Below are 12,046 nucleotides of genomic sequence, written 5' to 3' on the forward strand. Positions count from 1 at the left end.
ACATATTTGGTGTTAAATTTACATGTAATTACTACTTTCTTGCGAAATAACATTAAGTCTCTAAGGGTGTGTTTCACATAAAATGACAATTCATACAAATACCTTCAAAACTATCGCAAACAAAAAAAATCGGGAGAAATTTTAAAAATTATGTGCAAAGCCATTTAATTATACCAGCAATTTGAAAAAAAAAACGCCAATTTTTATTCGTTCTATATTATATTAACACATGGTCTGAAAGGGTTAATTAATTTATTTTGCTCGCTCACCTAAACCAAAAAAATACGCTTATCTTTAAGAAGCTGATGTTTTTTATAATAAATTTGAACGTGCTTTCGTATTTTTGTGTCTATTTAAAAATGTCTCCTTTCGGTACGCAGGTATGTACAGTACAAACATATACATTATCCATAGAAAAAATAATCCAGTTTTTGTTTTCTGAATCCGCACACTTTTCAACTGGTTGCATTCAGTAGAACTGTGGCATCATCATTATTTGGTTGATGCTGTGAGCCTAAAGGAAGTGTAGGCTGAAGAATGGGAAAGGAAAAGAGAAGGACAAAATTAAAGTATCTAACTATTTAGATCTAATCACTAAACAAAACTGAAATCATTTTAATCAACTTCTCATCTCAGAACGGTGGTCTCCCACCACTAAGATTACAGGCCTATCTGGATCGATATAAGAATATCCAATCATTAAACATACTAATTGGAGTTAGTCCCACGTGAAATCTGGATCAAAGATCTATAATTTGCCTTATATAATATTACTCTCATTTTCAAATTTCAAACAGATCTTTCAAGGATTCAGACTGATTATTCCAGATCTGTGCTAGTATTTTATAAAATTGTAAAAAAACTCACAAATATCATTTACTTCTTTCTCATTATTAATATTTCAACCAGTAATTATTAAATAACAGTCAATTCATTAAATTTTTTAAATTAATTTTACCACTCGATTGCGGATCATTTGATAATACTATTAAATAGGTATATAACATAGAAATAATTGTTCATCAAATTCCCGATACAAAATGTACTTGTCGGATCTTACTATCCTTGAAAACTTTTTTAAAGATTGAAATAATTCCTGCATCAAACAAAGATTTCTTATAAAAACCATTGTTTAAAAAAACTCGACTCGACATAAATGTGACGGGAATGATTTAAGCATTAGTTGAAATGTTTCACTCCTAATAATTTTCATGGAAGTTATACGCCTATTTGCTGACATATTTTCTGTGAATAACTGCAAAGCTTACACGCCTTAGCAAATAATGATTTCTGTAATAGCCGCTTTTTTATTATTTTTATAATTACTGTTTCAAATGCTCAATAGCCGTAAAGGAAACACCTTTCCCATATTTTACTGCCATTATTTCATTAGCCCTTTTATTTTTTGTTTATCACTAAGCCACGTAATTAATTGGCCTCAAATAATTCAACCTTAATAATATTATTACATATTAATTTCAAATGTGTTACTTAACTGTTATGTTTCTTATATATTAATTACATCTTTGCCACTTAACTGTTATTTACTTTTGTATTAGATACATCTGTGTTACTTAACTGTTATGTTTCTTATGTATTTATTACACCTGAGCTACATAACTGTTATGTTACTTTTGTATTAATTACATCTGTGTTACTTAACTGTTTTGTTACCAATTCATTAATTACAATTGTGTTACTTTGGGAGTTTTTATGAGCAACAATGTGTCAAAATTTAGTTACATTTCATTAGTTTTTGGTCGTTAATTAAATCTCATGAGTGTGCGGTTTGGAATGCTGATATTAAAATAAATGTTAAATAACGTTACGGGGCACAAACAAGCAGGAGCAGATTCGGCAGGATTTTGTCATTTAGAAGCGAGTGTCACCGCACATTCGGTAATGTTGGGGCCATTTCGACACGTGTAATGTCGGGGTACACGTGTAATATTGGTGGGCAAAAATTAATTTCTTTGATACGCGCAAACTCCGCATGGACGCAATCACATTTGAGAAACTTCCCAAATCTGCAATCTTGCTGAACCCTAAATGACCATTACCGTATAATATTTTTTTTTCGATTTTACTTTTCCTCAAGGATCTTCTGTTGGACTTCTTTATTTGTATGAGTTGTTGGGTTGAGCGATATACCCTGGTTCAAGTCCAGGTGATACAGCCGTTTGAATTTTATTAAGTACTAATCCAAAACATACAATTTTGGCGGTCATAAATTATGTTTTTCGCTAAATAAATAAATTAACCCGATATGAAAAAAAAATAGTCAATACTTTGCGAGTGAAAAGTGCCTTTAGGTTGATTGGCGATCAAATAGACAATCGACGCCTAAAATAAATTATGACATTCTAATGGTTCCTGGCCCGTTTAAACTTTTGGTCGAATTGCAATTAGCTGTCGTTAATATAATTTCCCTCTCTTTCGGCCGCAAACGGGGGTATTCTTTTTTCGATAAACCACTTTTTCATTTGTCAAAATTTTACAATTCGAATATTATGTAGCATAAAAATTACAAACTTTCAATAATAAAAGAAAAATGTTTTTCTCTCTCACCTTGCTGGTTAAGGAGGTTGGGATGTCTGGGGTGTGAGGGAGATAGATAACAGATGATTGATTACAAATCAGAGAGGCGATAGGAGAAAGCCGGCGCTCCTCTCAGCTCCGCGTCATAAGGAATATTGCGCCAACATACTTTTATTCACGTCTTACAAAGCTAGAATTTCATTATTCTAGGAATATGGACTATGAAAATAATATATCATGGTAGTATTTGTGTAGTGAAACTGATAACGTGTGACGTCTTATTTTTAAAACATATCTTATGGGTTAATAATGTTTAATTTCTCCACTTCTATTGGAAGCAAATTTAAAAAATATTTTATTTAAGTTGTCAATATCCTTTTAATTGCAATTAAATGTGATAAATGTGTAACCTTTTCGAGATAATTTATAAATAGGTACCAAATTTCTCATTTTATTATATTAATTACAGAAAATATTGGACGGGAGGTGTTTAATATTGATACAGCTTTGGGACTTATTCCATTTCCCATGGTCCCGTCTAAAATATTGTCATCTCCCTCGTGTCTCTCTTTCCTGCAAAGTCTTGCTTACTACAAGAAAAAAAAAGAAAAATATTTAAGAAATAACATAAGTACTGCACATTCGTGATATTGTCATTGTCAATGGTGGTTCGTATTTTCTTGTAACCTACAATCGGATCCAATAAATAAGGAAATTGTTACTTAATGTATTGTAAGTTTTTTTCTATATATTGACACTTTTCACATATTTTCAACCATAGTTATCACTATAAAATATCCTGTATCTTATTTATTTATTTATTGTGCAAATATTCAAAAGAGATAAAAATATATTACATTTCATATCAGACATCATTTTTTTTGTTTACCCAATTTGTAGTGAAATATTCTCGGGTCAAACTGGGGAGCTAGTCTATGTGCTTATATATATAAATAATAATATTTATAGTTACAAAAATGGAAAAAGAATATTTTCAAAAATTCTGTAAAATACTATAAAATATTGTACAATAAGAAACTTACATATAATTATAGAAACAGAATATCAACAAAAATCAACAAAAAATCAACAAAAATATAAGCAACAATATAAGCAACAGAAATAACCAACAGAATATATCTGAAAATACATGGTTTAATATATGCTTTACTTTGCATATTCTTAGAGTGATGTGATACTTAATAATTTGACTCTGCATCCTTAGTTGTATGTAATGAATGATTGAAAAATAAGCACAATATAAGAATTATTACTGGGTTGACGTACTGATGTAATAAAATAGCTTTTTTACGATTCGAGGAAAATACAAACTTGCAAAACTTAACATCATCATCAAAGTTTTCCGTGATACGTCGTTGTTATTTGTTTCTTAATCAATAATTCAATCTCTTAACAATCATGCAATCTTAATTGAAATCGTTTTTAATAGTAACAGTGTTTATTTTGCGATGTTTTGAAGAAAACGCATGTACGTCTACTATTAGCATAGCATTAAAAAAACAACCCGAGCATTTATTTGGTGAAAAAATACACCATTAGACTCTTGTGTGTTTTCGTGAGCACGACAATACACGCCCAGTTTCCATTACCAGATGTATTTTCTGCCCTTGTATGGAAATGTTTATCAGATAATATTATTGGACATTGAACATATTATTTCATTCCGAATTACGTAGTTCAAATTAGTTCTAACCGGCAATTTAGTGGTAGTCACGAACGCTGCCTTAATTAACGATATAAAATGAGGTAAAACGGTGCGTTGTCGAAAAAGGCAACGTGTTGTGTTTATAGTTTGTAGAAAAATCGAGAAAGTGTTACGTTTTTGGACAAAAATAAAACACGCCACAAACCAATTTTTAATTTTCATATGAGCGGTTTTCCCTCACGCACGAGTTGGCTGGACTGACTGTGCCAGGCAAATTTAACGACGCTATGCAATAGTCATTTAACCCACACCATAAACTAAATGATAACCAAGACAAACTAAAAATTATATTACAAATACGAAGATACAAAGATGATTTGAATTGGCGACGACTGATGACTCAACAAAAACATCTTCATATTTATTAATTTTAAATTACTGAGAAAACAAAGTTTTTTATTACAAGCAAAGTCGTTGCACGGAATCTGAATTCATAGAAATGATGACAGGTGAAATATATTTGAACTCGTGCCTTTGAAGCCAGTTGACGCCTCTTTTATTAGAGCTTGAATGAAGATTGACTAATGGGCATTTTACACGGTGCTTTTTTTCATACCGAACCCCATTATAGAGACTATGTTAGCACCCATATTTAAAAAAAATCTCTGTTTCACACGATAATTATTTCAACACTTACGAATTCATACAGATAGAGAAAAGAAGTGATGTTTTGGGAAGGTACTAAAAAATTTCAACAACTTAAACAATCAGTCAGTTGCCTTTACCGTTGCCGTTGAGAATTCATCAAAATTAGACGCAAAATTCCTAGTGCCGAACAGTAATATATCTTTACAATCAGTTATGTCCTCACGTTAAAGTCTTTTTTTATCAATATTTTAAATATGAAACAAAATAAAAACGCGACATTTTCAAATTTTGGATTAACGTAAAACAATGACAGACAACCGAACAAATAATGTTCGCTATGTTAAACCGTATTAACATATGGAAAATGGACCAAAAATAGCATCGTGTAAAACTCCAATTAATATGTGTACTTTCAAAATTCGAGTCAAAAAGCTCCCGACCTCTTTTTGACGTTAATCACAACCATTACAGCGACAAACTTCCTCTTCTTCTCTTTTTCTATCCACCTCACATCATTTCCATCACTGTGTGAGACATAATTAGACCACCACAAGACCATGACGCACAAGATTCTCAAACTTCTGAAGTAACTTTGGTATCCTCAATCGAAGCAATATTTTAAGTATGAAGGAGTGAAGGGGGAGGAGAAACGAAGGTTTGAAAGTACATTTAAAGTATATCCCCAGCTACAACACGAATCACACACAAAATATAAGACATTTAAGATAATTTTCTGTTTTTAAATACACATATTTGAAATTGACTTTTGTTTTCTTTAATGAATATTATGACTGGATTTGAATATTAGAAGTGGAAATCAACCCACTTTCCGACATTCGATTTAGTTTGGCAGATAGACTTGTTGTCCATGACAATGCATTCTATCAACTTTTTTTACAATGTAATGGTTTTACATCGGCAGGAGGAAGGTTTAATGCCCTATATGTTTGCATACATCTAATATATAACCATTATAAATTTACACTAGTAAAATAACTACGTGTTCATTCGTGGAGAAAGACCATTGTAAAAAACATAGATATCTACTCCATTCCACGTCTTTATTTGTCGTATTTACCGCTTTCTCCCTGACCCAAACTTCTTCAGACAGCAACAATTTTTTATATACTTACTAAAAATATCAATAAATTTTTGGGTTCACCATATTTTAAAAACACAGTCCAATAGTAAAACCAAAACAATTTATCTCACCATCCCAGCACGGTTCGAGCCCAAGAACTAACGCAGTCAGCTTTATTATTCATGAAAGCGGGTTACGCTCTTTTCAGCGAATATAATATTATTTTTGCGACAGCGCACAGAATTTAATTTTGAAAAAATATGTTTTATAACTCTCTGATAGCCGTGTCCATTGAATACTGATACTACCTTCAAAAATTTACATTTTCAATTAATTTAATTTACTTTACCGTGCGTTCGTCTATTAACTCGTGTTTTAGTGATTTTTTATAATTGATTCGGACATTAATGGATTTTAATGAAAAAAATAATAATACGTATTGACTGAAACCTAAACATTTTCTTCTTTCATTTTTAATTTTATACTTTTTTTCTCAATATAATTATTTAATAGCAAGAGTTATTTTAAAACACGATCAAAAGTAAAATAATATTGTATTATTTTGTCCCTCAGTTGGATTGCAGCATTCTTCTCAAAATAATATTTCTTATTCAAAAATTAAAAACAGGGTTTTCGGGGGTAAAATGCGCCAACTTTGGAAGTGCTAAAAAAATTAATAAATGTTTTCGAAATTCTTAAGTTTTAAGGTAGCTTTTAAATTAAAAATAATTTGAATTTTTTGTAGGGGAAAATAAATATTCTTGTATGGAAAAATATTTTTGTTTCTGAAAATAAACATTTGAATTCCGAAAAAAGTTATTTATCTTTTTAATTCTACCCACATGTAGTATCACCTCAAATGTATGTATAATCACCTGTATATACTAAAAATGAAATGGAGTCCCCTTGCCTTTTTACAGCTACATTAAAATTTTAAAACTTCATAACTAACGATGAAAAATAGTTTCTTTCAATCTGGAAATTCCAAACAATGATAAAAAATACAGATTTCATGACGTTGAATTCAAAGTTGTTACTAGTCATGGATTCAAAAATTTCATAAGTGGTCGCAAAAACTTGAAAGATTTTTCTTTATTGCATTTTGCCATTCAAGAAAACATTTTTATTTCATTTATAGGTACAATACCGACAGTAATTCATTCTCTTGGCTTGAGCTAAAATCAACCCAATTTTGCTAGGGCGGGCGCGTACGTCAAAAACGGTTAAGGTTTTATTTATACGCTTTTCCTTATCAATTATATTCTCATAAGACATGCTTGCCAACTAATGAAGTGGAAATATATCTCGATCCATCTTCCTCCCGACAATCAATCTTGCTGGGAAACAAACCCTTTGTTTAATATTGATACGTTATACTACGTTTATTAGCAAAAGTAAAGACTTCCTGCATTTTTCTCCGTGGCGTTTCATTTTATTTATTTTTCCTTCGACGGAGAATCAAGAGTCAAAGAACATCTGGGAATAGCGTCACCAATATCATAACAACCTAGAAAATTGGAATATCACATTCGCACCATCCAACATTTAATTATTTTCTCATTGTTCTTATTCAATTAAATATACATATGTATATATGAATGGCTTCCGTATAAGAGTCCTAACTTTCTGTAGCCTGTGCAACTATGGCACCCTAAATAATTCGGGTATGCACTTTGCGAGGCTAAAGGATTGAGGTAGGATAAGAGAGGAGGAAGAGGAAAGTCGGAAAGTAACTTGATGTTCAGATCGGGTTATCTATCAAACCTAGCTAAAGTCAATTAAAGATAAGTTTCGATTCTGAACGGTGGTATTTATATGTAGAAAAAGAAGAGTGCAATTTTGGATGAATTTTGTCCTAACGATAGTACATTATCAATCGCTAAGTGATGATCTAGCAAATGATAATATTTAGCTAATTTAGCCACGTTTTCGTAAAAAATCACCTTAATGGCGTTGAAATAATAATAAATAAATAAAATAGCCAATCACCAAATAACCAATAACCAAATAACCAAATAACCAATAGCCAATCATCAAATAGGAAACAGCATCACAAGAAGATATGATTATGGTATAATATGTAGGTGTATGTGTGTTTCTTCTTTCGTGTAACCAATTCTTACCTAAATCCCCTTCAAACCCGCTTCGCAACATTGTCCAGCGTATGTCGATATACCTACTCTTCTTGTATGTATATCGTACAGGTGAGGCGAGGTTTTTACATAAAAAATTAAAACTTGAGGTTGTACTACCCACCCCGTCATACGGAATACTTTAAAAATAAATGTTATTGTCTCAAACCGCCGCTCAAGCAAGAACCTCTCTTTCGGTGTCTTAGAAATTGCTATATTTCTGATATTCTAGTAAAAGTCTCTTAAATACATCAAATGTTTCAGTCTCAAGTTATTTTAATCATTTCATCTCTCATTTACATCAGTAACTATCTCGTTCATACCTTGCAGTAGATATTTCGACAAACTGGACTGTAAAACTATGTATTGCGAGAAAACACATAAAGGGAGCTTGCTTACATTGTTAAAGGTTTTATTTACAAATTTCCTATCTTAGAAACAATCAAATAAAACAGCAAATTTATGTATTTATTCACGGCGCAATTTGGGAGCGATTATCTAAATTTTCAGTTATTTAATCCGATAAATCCGTAAACCTGAAGGAAATCGTCTTATATATATTAGAGCTAACTGCTATGTGGAATCACGGATATTGTTCTTAACTCTAAACGGCGGATGAATTAAGTTTTATGAGCTTCTTGGCAAAATAAAGCAAGTCAATTATAATGTAATAGAGTGTAAAAGCTGTACTGAAATTACAGAAAAATACAAAGAAAGCTTGCGATAAGCGGCCATTCCGTTTTCTAAGGAAAACACTGAATAATCGTGCTGCGTGCTTGTTATAAAACTTATCGAAATATATAATTATTAACTGTTTATAATAACGGATAACGATTGTGCTGAATAACTTGATTATATAGAATTCTGACTATACGTTTTTATGGTGGAGTACTTACCTTAATTATTGTGTGAAGTATATAGTAAGGTAGAGGGAGAAAAAAGGTAAAACTTACTGACGCATTTTCACAAGGATTTTCCTGGAAAACCAAAACAAAACCCTTTATACAGGGTTTTCCAATAAAAGGTGTTTTTTTGAATAGCCCGCTATTTCAGTAGATGTTACTTTTGAAGCTGTCATTTTTTGACATTTGATAAGAAGAAAATACGTTATTAATAAAAATGGTACGAAACACGCTTCAACAACGCATTGAAATTATTAAAATTCACTTGAGTGAATCAAATGCAAATCATCTTGAGTGATGAGGCCCATTTCCACCTCGGTGGCTTCGTCAACAAGCAAAGTTGTCGCATTTGGGGCTCGGAAAACCCAAGAGTTATTGTTGAAAAGCCTATCTATCCTCAACGTGTGACTGTTTGGTGCGGTTTATGGTCCGACGGAGTCATTGGACCTTACTTTTTCGAAAATGAGGCTGGAGCAACAGTTACAGTGAATGGATTGCGCTATCGAGAGATGATCAGTGATTTTTTATGGCCGGAATTGGATGGTATTGATTTGGCCAACGTTTACTTTCAACAAAACGGCGCTACATGCCACACAAGCAACGAAACCATTGATCTTTTACGAATGAATATAAAAATAACACCTCTTATTGGAAAACCCTGTACAAGTTATGGTGTGTATACAAATAATTAAACGCGCTTTTATAAGAACATCGCAATATACTTTTAAATGGTTAGATCAGAAATTTGTCAAATTATTGTATTAAATTAGGTTGGTGATTTTTTTATTATTATAACTATAGCTTAATTATCAAGTTTTCTATCCAGAATATTATGTAATATTCCTGGTTATATAAAAAAATGCACAATCGTGAATTTGAAATATCAATTTATTAATACTGTAATAACATGCGGACTTATACGCATTTCTCTGAAATAGGATTACAATAGTTAATGTACGAAATAAATGTCGGTCCTACCCGATTGGCATTCGGCGAGGTTGTTAGCGCGTTTGACTCCAGTCCCTGGGAAGAAAGATTTAAATTTTTAGTTTTAAAAGACATTTTAAAAATTCACAGCAGTTTAAGAGCCGTCCCTGGGGAGGAAGATTTTATCCAAAGTCAAACCAAAAAAACACCTTGAAATTGACTACCATCTGACCAATATATGGCGCAACTAAGTCTAAAATTGAAAATAGATATATATTACAGAAAAACAAAAGTTTTTTATTGGTCGATATTTCCAATACGAATTTATCTATAACAAAATTAATTATTTATTTTACTCGATTATTAATATAAGAGTATGGAATGTATCGGGACCATCTCCTATCCTCTTCCTATTTTCCTCTTCCTCTCCCTTTCCTAACACCAAATTAATTTTAAGATACTAAAACTTCATTTTTAATGCACTTTAACATAAGAAACTTCTGTGGCTTGACTTCAGTTAACTTTTATATTTATATCTATAATTGTATATTATATAAAAGCTGTTTGTTTCTTACAAAATAAATAAAAAAATAAATTAAAAAAATAAAATAAAATAAAAAATAAAATAAAATCAAACACAGATTTTTTGACGTGTGTAATTCTAGAAGATGCAATTTTAAGTAGGTGTACTTCTCTAATAATTCTAATTTCGTCCATATGTTATTACATCTGTGGGTAATTCGGGCAGTGTAATTTGGTATTCACTACCGTGTAATCCACCACTGAGTAATTCACTACCGTTTAATTCACTACTGTGTAAGTCACTACTGTGAAAATCACTACTGTGTAAGTCACTACGGTGAAATTCACTACTGTGTAAGTCACTACTGTTTAATTCACTACTCTCTAATTCTCTACCGTTAAATTCACTACTGTGCAAGTCACTAATGTGTAATTAATTCACTACTGTGTAATTAATTCACTACTGTGCAAGTCACTAATGTGTAATTAATTCACTACTGTGTAATTAATTCACTACTGTGTGAGTCACTGCAATTCACTACTGTGTAAGTCACTACTGCGTAATTCACTACTGTTTAATTTCATCCTGACGTGCTCCCTTATCTTTAAACACACGTCATACGCAGATTTAAATATTCAGTTTTAATTATTTTATAAAAATTCTATGTACTTTTTAATACGAAATCATTAAAAAAAATTATGCGGGATCGATGCATAATTTAAAGCAAAAAATCTCATAAGCGATAATCTGGATTTATTTTTTTAAATCAATTTTATTTTAACATTCCATGAAGATAATTTATGATTAAAAACTAATTAAATTTACATTATATTTTTCTGATTCTAAAAGCCCTCAAATTTTTAGCTTTATCAACGTTTAATTCATAGCTTTCACAACAATATGAAGCGATTACGTCACACTAATTGAAAATCCCATTTATAAAACATAACTCATGTTAAATCATAAACGATTCGTGGTACGGCTATACCGTCATCTTCGCAAACTATACAAAATACTACGTAGTTGTGTGTAGATAATATTCTTTCTGAATTATTTATTTAGATTTCAAGACGTCCTACGTCAAAATGAACACAATCAATTCACCTGGAGTAAATTTAATCAAATATGACGTGATTTATGATTACACCAGCTCACCAGTGGAAGGAACTGTAAATGAAATTTATACATTTATGAAAGATATTTCGACGACGAATGAAAGAAGGGTTTTTTTGCCATGACAGAAAATATTATTTTTTTTATTTTGTTACTATAGTATTATTTATTAACTTATTTTATTTTTCTTTTGTTACAGGTAAGAAAAAACAAATAACCATTTGGATGGACGCATAAAACAGTAGACGATTTACTCGATTTTGCAGATAATACGGTAATGTTTTATGAATTTAAAAAAATATTTGTTGGATTGACTTTTTTTATGTTTGTAATTTTTTTTACATTAACGCCACACAGAAGGCCCTGAGTAAAATGATTTCCCTCCGGGGGCTATGTCATATTTGGGAGTGCTGGGTGGAGGGTTTTTTTATGTAAAGGAAGGAGAGGAAGTTCTGAGAAGGTAAAAGGTATGAGGGATTGGTAGGAATCTAGGGATCAGTGTATTCAGAAGTGACG

The 12,046-nt window shown here is 31.3% G+C and overlaps 1 protein-coding gene across 2 annotated transcripts in view; it reads left to right on the forward strand.

Annotated features, from left to right (window-relative positions):
• LOC149423778 (semaphorin-2A-like) overlaps positions 1-12,046 on the forward strand; it is a 647,562-nt gene that overhangs the window by 335,987 nt on the left and 299,529 nt on the right. The gene's annotated exons all lie outside the window — the stretch shown is intronic.

This window comes from Hesperophylax consimilis, chromosome 5 (assembly GCF_061612785.1).
Source record: "Hesperophylax consimilis isolate HC1 chromosome 5, BYU_Hcon_1.0, whole genome shotgun sequence".
Lineage (NCBI taxonomy): Eukaryota > Metazoa > Arthropoda > Insecta > Trichoptera > Limnephilidae > Hesperophylax > Hesperophylax consimilis.